This window comes from Rutidosis leptorrhynchoides, chromosome 1 (assembly GCF_046630445.1).
Source record: "Rutidosis leptorrhynchoides isolate AG116_Rl617_1_P2 chromosome 1, CSIRO_AGI_Rlap_v1, whole genome shotgun sequence".
Classification (NCBI taxonomy): Eukaryota; Viridiplantae; Streptophyta; class Magnoliopsida; order Asterales; family Asteraceae; genus Rutidosis; species Rutidosis leptorrhynchoides.
Window position 1 is genome coordinate 338,574,781 of NC_092333.1, and position 12,968 is coordinate 338,587,748.

The window sequence follows — 12,968 nt, forward strand, 5'->3', positions numbered from 1 at the left end:
CCCGAAAAGAAGATGATGTATGGTTCTAGCATGTTACGCGAAGAAGCTAAGTTGTGGTGGGACGATAAAATCAACTTGTATGGTGAAGAACAATGTATGGGTTTGACTTGGGAAGATTTCAAGAAAGAGTTTTTCAAAGAATACCGAACTTCTTCCGACCTCAATAGAATCCAGGACGAGTTACACCATTTGCAACAAGGTTCCATGGATTTGGTTACCCTCAAGTCTACATTCTTGGCAAAGACTCGTTTTTGCCTGGAATATGTTGGTGATGATCATAAGCTCATGAAGGATTTCTACCGTACTTTGAATGATGAGTACAAAGGGAAGATTAGTCGGGGTATGGCTAAGACTTTTGATGAATTGTTTGAGTTGGCTCGGGGTTTTGAGCCGGAGGTTCCAAGAAAGAGTGATTTCATGTTTTCCAAAAGAAAGTTTGAAGGTTTTAGCTACTCTAACGCCTCAAGCAAGAAGAGCAAGAGCAAGAAGGGGGCCGAAAGTGTCAATAGTGCAAAGAAGGGCACTACCGGTGGGTTTTCTTATACGTGCTACAATTGTGGGCAACCGGGTCATATGGCTCGTGAGTGTCCGAAACCATCTTCCGAAAACAAGATCACTTGTTTTAATTGTGGCAAAGAGGGGCATAAGAAGCCGGAGTGTCCCGACTTGCGAAACGACAATGTGAAGCGGTTAGAGAGGGCGGCAGGTACGGCTAGGGGTCGCAACTATTTGATGACCAATGATGAAGCCAAACAATCGCACGAAGTTGTCTCAGGTACTTACATGGTTAATTCTAATCCGGCAAGGATTCTTTTCGATAGCGGTGCAAATTTGTCGTTTATGTCTCCTAAATTCGTGCCTAAACTTAATAGACCGTTAGCTAAGTTAAGTCGTCCGATAGAAGTCGAAATAGCGGACGGCAAGACGGTGCTAGTGGTTGATGTGTGTGAAAATTGTGATGTTGTTTTTGGTGCCGAAACCTTTAAAATTGATCTTATTCCAATGACCTTGGGCGACTTTGATATTGTCGTTGGTATGGATTGGCTCGATCATTATAGAGCCGATATTGCATGCCATGATAAGTTTATTCGTGTGAAGACCCTAAGTGGGGGAGAGTTAATTATTCATGGTGATAAGCGAAGGAGACCGGTGCCGATATGCACTTTTGCACGGGTACGTCGTTTTATTATTAGTGGTGGCATGGCTTTCCTTGCTCATGTTGTTGATACTTGTAATGAGCCACCACCTATTCGTGAAATTCCGGTTGTTATTGAATTCGAAGACGTTTTTCCGGACGAATTACCGGGTGTTCCGACGGAAAGACAAGTTGAGTTTCGTATTGAGTTGGTTCCGGGAGCTACTCCCATTGCTAAAACTCCTTATCGTTTAGCACAAAAAGAAATGCAAGAGTTGTTAAATCAAACCCAAGAGTTGCTCGAGAAGGGTTTTATTCGACCGAGTGCTTCGCCATGGGGCGCTCCGGTGTTATTTGTGAAGAAGAAAGATGGTAGTATGCGTATGTGCATTGATTACCGTGAGTTGAATAAAGTGACGATCAAGAATCGTTATCCATTACCTAGGATTGACGATTTATTTGATCAACTTCAAGGTGCAACGTATTTCTCTAAGATCGACCTACGGTCCGGCTATCACCAAATGCGGGTTCATGAGGAAGACATAGAGAAAACAGCTTTTCGAACGCGTTACGGGCATTATGAGTTTGTAGTTATGCCCTTTGGTCTTACGAATGCACCGGTGGCATTCATGGATCTTATGAACTGAGTGTGCCAACCTATGTTGGACAAGTCGGTAATAGTGTTCATCGACGACATACTAGTCTACTCGAAAAGTATGAACGAACATGAACGTCATTTGCGTGAAGTTTTGAAGACGTTAAGAAAGGAGAAGTTGTATGAAATGTTCTCCAAATGTGGGTTTTGGCTAAGGGAAGTTCAATTCCTTGGTCATATTGCGAATGAAAGCGGTATCCAAGTAGATCCGGGGAAGATCGAGACGGTGAAGGATTGGAAGCAACCGACTACGCCTACGGAAATCCGAAGTTTTCTCGGATTGGTCGGTTATTATCGTCGGTTTATCCAAGATTTTTCTAAGATCGCTTCTTCGTTGACGAAATTGACAAGGAAGAATGCGAGGTTTGTTTGGGAGAACGAGCAAGAAATTGCTTTTCAATTGTTAAAAGAGAAGTTGTGTCAAGCTCCAGTGTTAGTGTTACCGGAAGGTGTTGAAGACATGGTGGTTTATTGTGATGCTTCCTTAAATGGTCTCGGGTGTGTTCTAATGCAAAGAGGTAAAGTCATCGCTTATGGCTCTCGACAATTAAAGGAACATGAAACGAGGTATCCGACTCATGATCTTGAGTTGGCGGCGGTTGTGCATGCGTTGAAAATTTGGCGCCATTACTTGTATGGTGTCAAGTGTACGATTTATTCGGATCATAAGAGTTTGAAACATCTCTTTAATCAACGAGATTTGAATTATCGCCAACGTAGGTGGATGGATGTGGTGAAAGACTACGATTGTGAAATACTTTATCATCCGGGTAAGGTGAATGTGGTCGCGGATGCGTTGAGTCGAAAGAGTCAACATCCGGCGATACGAGTTGGATCGTTACGTTTGATTATTACCAACGATTTTCTTGAAAAGCTTGGTGAGATTCAAATAGAGGCTTATGTTCACAACAAGCATACGGAGCGAATCGTGGGCCAATCGGAGTTTATTACTATGGGTCTGCGTGGTTTGTTGTCTTTTCAAGGAAGGGTGTGGGTGCCTAAGATGGGTGATTACCGACGAGTGCTACTTGATGAAGCACATAAGTCAAAATATTCCATTCATCCGGGCGCGACGAAAATGTATCTTGACTTGAAGAAAGATTATTGGTGGCCGGGCATGAAACGTGATATTGTGAAGTATGTTGAGCAATGTGTCACGTGTTTACAAGTAAATGCCGAACACCAAAAGCCGTATGGTAAGTTGCAACCGTTAGAAATCCCAAAATGGAAATGGGAGCACATTACCATGGATTTCATTACAAAGTTACCTAAAACGGCGAGAACCCAATTTGATACGATTTGGGTGATAGTTGACCGGTTGACGAAAAGTGCTTTGTTTCTTCCCATTAAAGAAGCGATATCGTCGGAGACCTTGGCTAAGTTGTTTATCAAGGAAGTGGTCGCTCGACATGGGGTTCCTATATCTATTATTTCGGATCGAGATACCCGTTTTACATCTCGATTTTGGGAAAAGTTTCATGAGGATATGGGTACACAATTGAAGTTGAGCACGGCGTATCATCCTCAAACGGACGGTCAAACCGAACTTACGAACCAAACTTTAGAAGATATGTTACGGGCGTGCATTATTGATTTCGGTGGTAGTTGGGATGAGCATTTGCCTTTGGTGGAATTCTCGTACAATAATAGTTATCATACTAGTATCGGGATGCCACCTTATGAGATGCTTTACGGGCGGAGGTGTCGAACTCCCATTTGTTGGGGAGAAGTGGGTCAAAGAGAAATCGGGAGTACCGATTTGGTTTTAGAGACGAATAACAAGATTGATATTATTCGGGAACATTTGAGAAAAGCTCAAGATAGACAAAAGTCGTATGCCGACAAACGTAGACGAACGATCGAATTTCAAGAAGGCGATATGGTGATGCTTAAGGTTTCTCCATGGAAGGGTATTATTCGATTTTGAAAACGGGGAAAGTTAGCTCCTCGGTTTATTGGTCCCTTTAAAGTTTTGACTTGTGTTGGTGAAGTCGCGTATCGTTTGGAATTACCCAAAGAGCTTGCGGGGATTCATAATACATTTCATGTTTCCCATCTCCGTAAGTGTCTTGCGGATGATTCATCATGGGTGCCGTTAGACGAAATTGAGCTAAACAATAAGTTAGAGTATATTGAGGAGCTGATTGCCATACTCGATGAGAAGGTCAAAAGGTTGAGGCATAAAGAGGTTAGGACTTTTAAAGTTCAATGGCGTCGTAGTAAGGGTTCCGAGTTTACTTGGGAGCCCGAAGAATTCGTGTTGGTTTATCTTCCCTCTTGTCATGCGGCTTGGATCGCGAGGACGCGCTCCGAATAAGTGGGGGAGAGTTGTAAGACCCTAATTAGTTTGTACAGCAGTGTAAATATGTTACATATAGTGTGGGTGATGTTGTACAGTTAAACAGAAGTCACTGAGTGAGCTGAGCCTAGTGCGCGTCGCGCACACTAAAGGGAGCGCGCCGCGCACCCCTTACTGTAGCCGGGTTCTAGCTTTTTAAATCAGATATTTTGATGGGCATTTTGGTAAATTCACTTATGGACGGGTTAAAGACAGATAGGTTAGTTTGTGGAGCACCATTACTCCATTATCAACAACCTTATCACTTTAACTTTAATTCTAGAGAGAGATTGTGATTTTTGAGAGAGAAAGCTTAAATCCAAGAGGAAGGAGCTTGTTTTGGGTTAAAGTTCAAGCATTAAAGTCGTTCATCTTATCTCTAGCTTCGTTGTAGTAGTTGTGGTATGTTCTAATTTTATTTTCCTTACATTGATTTAGTGTAAGGGTTAGGGTTTGAGTAAATGATGAACACAAAACCCATTATTGGTGATTTTGGGTGTTCTTGGGTAAAATTGAGTCTTGAATACTAATTGGTGACTAGTCTAGGGTTTCAAAGTATTAAATGATGTTTATGAACCCTAATTGGTGAGTTAATTGCTAACACACCTAGTTATTTAGTAAATGGGTGTTGGTTAGTTAGTGGATGACCCGAAATGGATGTGTTGTCTTAAAATGGTTATTTGGGTAATAAATTGACCTAGTTTGGAAAGATGGGTATGAATTACCCTAATTATGTATTAGTTGGTGTTGTTGGACCTTAATCACTAGCTTTTAAGTGATTAGTAGTGGTCTTGACTTTAATTGGGCGGTTTTGGTATAAATGGGCGATTTAATACATTAAGTGATTAAATACTCATGTGTAAGTGTTAGTATGGAGTCCACTTAGCTTGTGTGTTGATCAAGTACTTATTATATTAGGTACTTTGCTTTGAAGCTTGTGGAGGTTGAAATCGTCATTTAATTGTTAAGGTGAGTGGAATAATAATATGCGTATGTATATAATGTATCTATTTGTTGTAGCGTGAAAGGTGTAGTGTCGAGGTGTTAAGACACCACGTTTCACGTGAAGGGTGTAGCATCGAGGTGTTAAGATGCCACTCGGGTGTAGCATCGAGGTGTTAAGATGCCACCTAGGAGTGTAGTGTCGAGGTGTTAAGACACCACTCCGTAAAATAATGAGTGTTGCATCGAGGTGTTAAGATGCCACTCGGGGTGATGTGCCGAGGTGTTAAGGTGCCACCCTAGGGGTTAGTGGTGCGAGGTGTTAAGTGCCCTAATGGATGTTATGAACACCGATGGCGTTTTCGCGAGCGCCGTCCCCTTGTACTATTGGTCGACCATGGTTACTTGTGTTGTAAGCATATTATATCATTTCGAGTTATATTATTATGCGGTTGTTGCTAGCTTGTGGTATTGGAGATTATAGCTTGTTAATGTGACGATAAGCTAATTGTGTTGCTAGCATGTTTGCGGCTTGTGTAAGTGTATGCAAGTAGGTATAATTATATATGTATTCGTATAATTATTGCATTCACTAAGCTTTGCTTACCCTCTCGTTGTTTACCATTTTATAGGTTCGGTTTTGGACAAGGGTAAGGGCATCGTATTGGACTAGAGATCCCGCTTGATACTAGGGACCGCTTTTGGCTTTAGTAGCTCTTGGAGTTTGACCGGTAGTTGGGTAGTTTAATCCCAAACGCCATGCTCATTGTGTAGTTTGGAACTTAAACTTTTTGGTGGTCGAAACTCTAAACTTGTATTAAACTTGTATTTTGGGTCGTGTGGGCCTCGCTTGTAAAATATCATTTTTATGTTTGATTCGTGTTAGTTTTACATATATAAGTTTGTTGTGAAAAGCGTTCGGTCTAAAAGTGTCGGGAAGTCGAAGATATTTTCGCGAAAAATGGACATTTTGATCAGAACTGTCTCAGACCTTGTGCGGGCCGCGCACAGGCAGTGGTGCGCGCCGTGCACCCTCCAGATCAGTTTTAAATTTTTTTTTTATTCCATGTTTTTGGTTGGTTAACGGGTTGGGTTGTTACAATTAAAAGTGCAATTAAATATAATAACAATAAAAGTGCGATAATTAAAAGTGCAATTAAATATAAAATAAAGGAAATTAAATATGAAATAAAAGAATTATTCTTATTTAAACTTCCGTAATCATGATGTTTGACGTGTTGATTTTAGTTTTATGCCCATGGGTTAATTGTCCTTTGTCCTGGATTATTTAATATGTCCGTCTGGTTTTTGTCCATAACAGTCCATCAGTCATAAATATAAAGTGCGAGTGTCCTCGTCAAATTATCCTTATACCCGAAGTTAAATATTCCAACTAATTGGGGACTTAAACTGTAACAAGATTTTAATACTTTGTTTAATAATTACACCAGGATATCGACTGCGTGTAACTCAAGGTTTTAATACTTTGTTAACAATTACGCCAAGTGTCCTTGTACATAATTTTACCCCTGTTTTAATAATTCCATAGACTATTAATCCATTCCCGTGTCCGGTTAAATGAACTATTATTCGTACATATAAATTCCCCGCCCATCGTGTTCGATCGAGTGTATATGGTTATTTATAGGGACGTCCAATTGTAAATCTTTATATTAAAATTAACAAACTATCATTTAGTTAAACAAATATAAAGCCCATTAATAGCCCATAGTCTAATTTCCACAAGTGTCGTTCTTTTGTCCAAAACCCCAATTATGGTACAAAGCCCAATTACCTAATTTTAGTAATTAGCCCAACATCATGATTACTTCGGATTAAATAAGCATAATAATAACTTAGCTACGAGACATTAAATTAAAAAGGTTGAACATAACTTACAATGATTAAAAATAGCGTAGCGTTACACGGACAGAGCTTCGACTTTAAAACCCGTAAAATGACCGTTACATAACCCAAACTAATCTAATATAAAACTACCCTATACTATAATATATATATATATATATATATATATATATATATATATATATATATATATATATATATATATATATATATATATATATATATATATATATTTATTATTATTAGAGGAGTATTATTATTATTATGTATAAAACTCGTCGAATAAGCTGGCTATTTATAGGACCTGACCAACTTTTTCGGGCCATGCGATCGCATGGGATATGTGCCTTCTGGCCATGCGATCGCATGGTGTCTGGCACCAGCTCACATTCATTTGTTTTTTAGTCTGCCGACACTATTTAATATAATATAAAATATATAAATAATTTAAATAATTATTTAAATATTATATTATATTCTTGTGCATAGTAGACTCATAATTTTTTTTTCGTTGCGTCGGGCGTTGATAGTTGGCTCAGGTCCCGGTTTCGGATTTTCGAACGTCCTTTCGTATAATTTAATATCTTGTACTTTGCGTTCCGCAACTTGTACTTTTGTCATTTTTAGTCGTTTCTCATCAATAAATTGAACCACTTGGATTGTATCTTGTACATTTGATCTTTTTGGTCATTTGCGTCTTCAAATCGTCGTTTTCGCCTTTTGTCTTCGCACTTATTTAATATAAACGATTACAACTTAAAATAGGACAATTATAACTAAATAATTTACATATTGGGAGGATATTGCTACTAAATATATGTTCATTTGGAGCACTTTCAACCTCATTGACCCATCCTTCTTCTTAACGAATAAGACCGGAGCTCCCTGATATTGACCAAAAAGTCACGTTTTTACCCCTGATATTGGGCCCTAAAACCCATAAAGTTCCAAACTTTATCTTAAAAATAATCGCATTGTCGGTTGATTTTGTAGATTAAGTAATTACAAAGGCGATACAAAAAGAATCAAGTAAAACGGAGCTAAAATGAAGAATCTAGAGCGAAAAGGGTGAAAGACAAGAAATCAAGTTATGATCCAGGAAACCCAGCTGACCAGGCAAGCCAAACGGCCTGCCAAACAGCCTGCCAAACGGCTTTCCTGGCTCAAAAACGGCCTGCAAATGAGTCCAACAAACGGCCCCTGCAAAAGGGCTGGCTTGGTAAACAGCCAGTGCAAACGGCCTGCAGCCATTTGTAGGCAGAAATCCAAGTCTATTTATAGGGCCTTCTCCACCCATTTCAACACACACTCAAATTACAATTCATTTTATATTTTCAGGTTTTAGGTTATTTTTAGTAGTAGGTAGCTTAGCTTTTATTTTCCGGAGGATATCCCGGCGAGTCCCTGCGATCTCAGGCAGATTTCTTCAGCCTTTTCAGTTTTTTATCCGAAACGCTTGTCTTTTGTATTAAAATGTATTCTCAACTTTTATGTTTAATAATGCATTCTGATATTGCCATGATAGCTTAATTAATCTGTATGTTGCCATGATAGAAGTTTGGATTAGCGTGATTATGTTAAATTAGTACGGTTATCGTTATTATGTTGAACTAGGAAGTCCGATAGATTTGTATGCTAGCATCTTGAGGATTGACCAACCTAGGTTGTGATCAGGACTTGTCCACCTATATGAACTTAGCTACTTCATAGGATTAAGACCCCTGGTTATATTATATCTGAAGATTCTATGAACTCGGTATGGCCGAAGTTCCCGAGAGTCATCTAATGCGCTTTTAGGACACGGAACTTAGGAATTGAGACATGAATGAACTAGTATGCCTATTAACTATTCCAAGGAGACCTCTTAGGAGCTGTTAAGATCTAGCTAGTGCCCTGACTGTATGAGCCAAACCTATTGCATGTTCTTGTTTGATTGTTGCCCTAGGATTAAGTCATATCAACTGTTTAGGTACCTGTTAGGTTTCTATCTTCTTTACTTTCTACATATTAACTTTAATGCTATATAATATTTGTCTTGGTTTGATCTCATTAGTATGATGAAATGGTTGTTAGTTTTCATTTAAGTTTTTGTCAACTTAATCCGACGGACTCCTTCCGTTTGTGATCAGTATTCAATCAACACGGCACGTTGTTATTCAGTTAACCAAATTGATAACGAGGGTTAGGATTAGAACTCAACTCACTAATAAACCTAGTACTTTACTAAAGATAACCTCTGAGGTATAGTCACATTTCAATTATACAACCATGTGACATACTTCTCACTACTCAACGAGAACTCTGAGAGTCTAGAGATAAGTAGGTCTGTGTAATTGGCTCATCCAACCAGATCTGCACCACCTCAATCATAAGCCTTAATATCAACATAATTACCTTTCCTTAGCCCAACTGATATGTTGGTCAACATTTCCTTGATCTGCACACTTCGGACATCCTCCCACTTTATTTACCTTTCTGCAATTAGGACTTTTAGCTTAAATCAACTACTATCCTTTATACAGGTAATTTAAATAAAAGACAATTATCGACTTAATCTTCAATTCGTTAAACCATTCAAAAGCACCACCCTAGGTTAACTTACACCTTCTACATTAGAAAGTTAAAAGTAAATTTAGGCCCCGCACAATATAAATTAAACGAAAACCTCTGAGTGCTATACCGAATCTGACGTACTGCGACCTAACGACACCGCATGAACAAAACCGTCCGTTTTGGTTATATCATAAGGAGAAGTATCTTTTGGCGCCGCTGCCGGGGATGGAATATTTTGATTGATAAAGATTTTAGGTAGACAAAAGTATTGTTTGGTGGTGTCTAAGAAAAACATTTATACACCGACTTGGTTGTTGGATTTTCCGAACAGTCTCCAATTATATTGGAACCAAAAGGATCCTGCCTCTCCATAGCCAGCCTGGCCACCTAGATACCGAGTAATCTGTAAGAAATCCTATCAATTAGAATATCGATAAGGTTAGCGACCGAATTTCAAGATTAATTGTTTTTATTAAATTATCGATCCTTTTAGTCAATTAATATTTTCTAAATATTACTTTTGAGTCTTTTTAAATAGAAAATCATAAAAATGGAACAACAAAACACCTTGCTTCTATGCAAAAATCATGCTTAGAAGAAAGAGGAGGACCAATCACCTTAGAAACCGAAGGAACTCCTGAAATCAGTTCACATATGATCAAGCTGGTCAGTATGATCTGTAAATTTCAAGGATTACTGACTGACGATCCAAACTTTCACTTAAACAAATTTATCAGTCTGGTTGACTCTTTTAAGAAAGAAGAAAATGAGAAAAACCTTTTAAAACTTCATCTTTTTCAATATTCTCTATCTTCACACACTTTAACATGCTTTGATGGTCTTAACTCAAATTTAATACATTCACGGGAAGAATTAGCCACTAAGTTTTTGAAAAAATTTTATCCACCTTCCCTGTAAACCTGTTTAAGAAATGACATCACCAACTTTTCTCAAAAAGAAAATAAGTCATTGTGTCTAACATGGAATAGAATAAAAGTGATACTTAAAAGATGTCTGAATCATTCGTTAAGTCGGGCAGACATAATCTGCACACTTTAAAATGGTTTGACCAAGGATGATAAGTCTCTCCTAGACATGGCCTCGCAAGGCAATTTCAAGTCACGAACAGCAGACGAAGCATGGGATCTTTTGGACACCATAGCTGCACAGCAGGAGGATTGGAACAATGAAGCTGCTAAGAAGGATGACATACTCGCTCATACAGTACAAATGCTGGAAACCAGGTTACAAGATCTCACCCTCACTATTTAAAGTTTATCAATTCCTAAAAGTACCGATGCTACTAGAACCAATCTAAGGTATCCTTACCCTAGATGGGCATACAAATAGCATAATAGCTCGGACTTTAATATACTCTTCCCACTTCACCAACCTGCTACCCTCTCTAAAGAAGCTTTAGTTGAATTTATGAAAAAGCAATACACGATTTACCTTCAACTCATAGATTGCCAAAACAAGTTTGATACCTTGATTAAGACTTTTGAAGAGTTAATAAATAATTTTCAGCTTGCACTTAAACGTTTAACCGCTAAAGTTGAATTAGATAATAGTGAGTTTGATGCCCTAGTAGTAACTAGAGGTGGGAAGGAAACAACTGTTAGTATACCCATACAAGATTTTTTCGATAAGGAACCCGTGCAAATTGACGCAGTTGTCAATCCACTGGAACCTATCTCTCCTAAGGCCCCAGAAATTATTCCGCGCGCTCGCATACCTTTCCCAGGTAGTCTTAGGAAGGAAAAACAAGAAACGCAATTCGTTAAGTATTGGGATATTATTAAGAATTTACATTTGAATGTACGACTAGTAGATGCTTTAGTAGAAATGCCAAACTGCGCTAAATTTTTCAAAGAACTGCTTTCAAATAAAGAGAGATTAAGAGAGATAGTTAGCTTGCCCTTAAGTGAAGAATGCCCATTAGTGTTACAACATGGTATTCCCCCTAAGTTAGGAGATACAGGAAGATTTACAGTACCTTGCTACCTGCAAGATGTCCAGATTAGCAATACTTTAGCAGACTTAGGAGTCAGTGTAAACCTAATGCCCTATTCGTTATTCAAAAAGCTAGGATTAAAAGACTTACGACCAACCCGAATGACTATCCAACTCGCGTACAGATCAGTTAAGATACCTCAAGAAATAGCTGAGGATGTCCTAGTTAGAGTGGATAAGTTCGCATTCCCCGTCGATTTCGTCATTATGGATATTGAAGAGGACACGAAGGTCCCACTCATACTTGGCTCACCATTCCTGAATACTACCAAGGCCGTAATCAATGTTCACGAAAAATCATTGAAGTTAAGAGTTGGAAGTGAAGAAGTCACATTTAATGTCGACCGAATCATGAGCCACCCCCGCGAAGAAGATGTCAATCTGACTGATTCTTTTCAAGAACTCGTCTACGAATATCTAGAGGATACCATGGCTATATGCAGTAAAGATCAAATTTCTAAGGATCTGTTCTTTACACCTCCTGAAGGAAATCTCGACACACATTCAGCCATAGATCATGGTCAAAATAAATCTCCCCTCTCTGAAAGTAACTTTCTCGGCAAAACTATCCAAATAGCACCAATAGATCAAGGCATTCCCCTACCTCTGTTAAGAAGAAGACCGAATGATCAAACAGATTTCATTCCGGTAATTTAGGAACCCAGTCAGAAGAAGACTGTGTAGAAAATCCTTTCTTCGAAACTAAAGAAGACGTTTCTGAAGAAGAGGCTTTAAGAAGGACAATTTCCAGAACCAAAGAACAGATAGCATCAGTGACCGCTATTGAAGAGGAAGAATCAGAATTCCAAGAGAGGTATGACTCGTTAGACAAAGCAGAAATAGCTAGAATGAAGCCATCTATCGAGGAACCTCCGGAATTAGAATTGAAAAAGTTACCCGAACATCTAGAGTATGCATTCTTAGAAGGAGAATCCCAACTCCTATAATCATCTCAAAAGACCTCACGTCACATGAGAAGGCAAAACTGATTCAAGTTCTGAAATCACATAAGAAAGCAATTGCTTGGAAAATTTCTGACATAAAAGGAATCAGTCCCAACTATGGCACCTACAAGATCTTCATGGAAGATGATTTCGGACAATCAGTTCAGAGGCAAAGAAGGGTCAATCCTATGATTCAAGAAGTCTTCAAGAAAGAAGTAATCAAACTTCTGGACTCCGGTCTGATCTATCATATTTCCGATTCACCGTGGGTCAGTCCTGTTCAAGTCGTACCTAAGAAAGGAGGAATGACTGTAATCCAAAATGAGAAAAATGAACTTATTCCAACATGGGAGGTCACCGGTTGGAGGGTTTGCATTGATTATCGCAAATTAAATGATGTAACCCGATAGGATCATTATGCATTACCCTTCATCGGTCAAATGTTGAAACGTCTATCAGGAAATGAATTCTATTATTTCCTTGACGTTTTTTCCGGCTACTTTCAAATTCCTCTCGATCCAA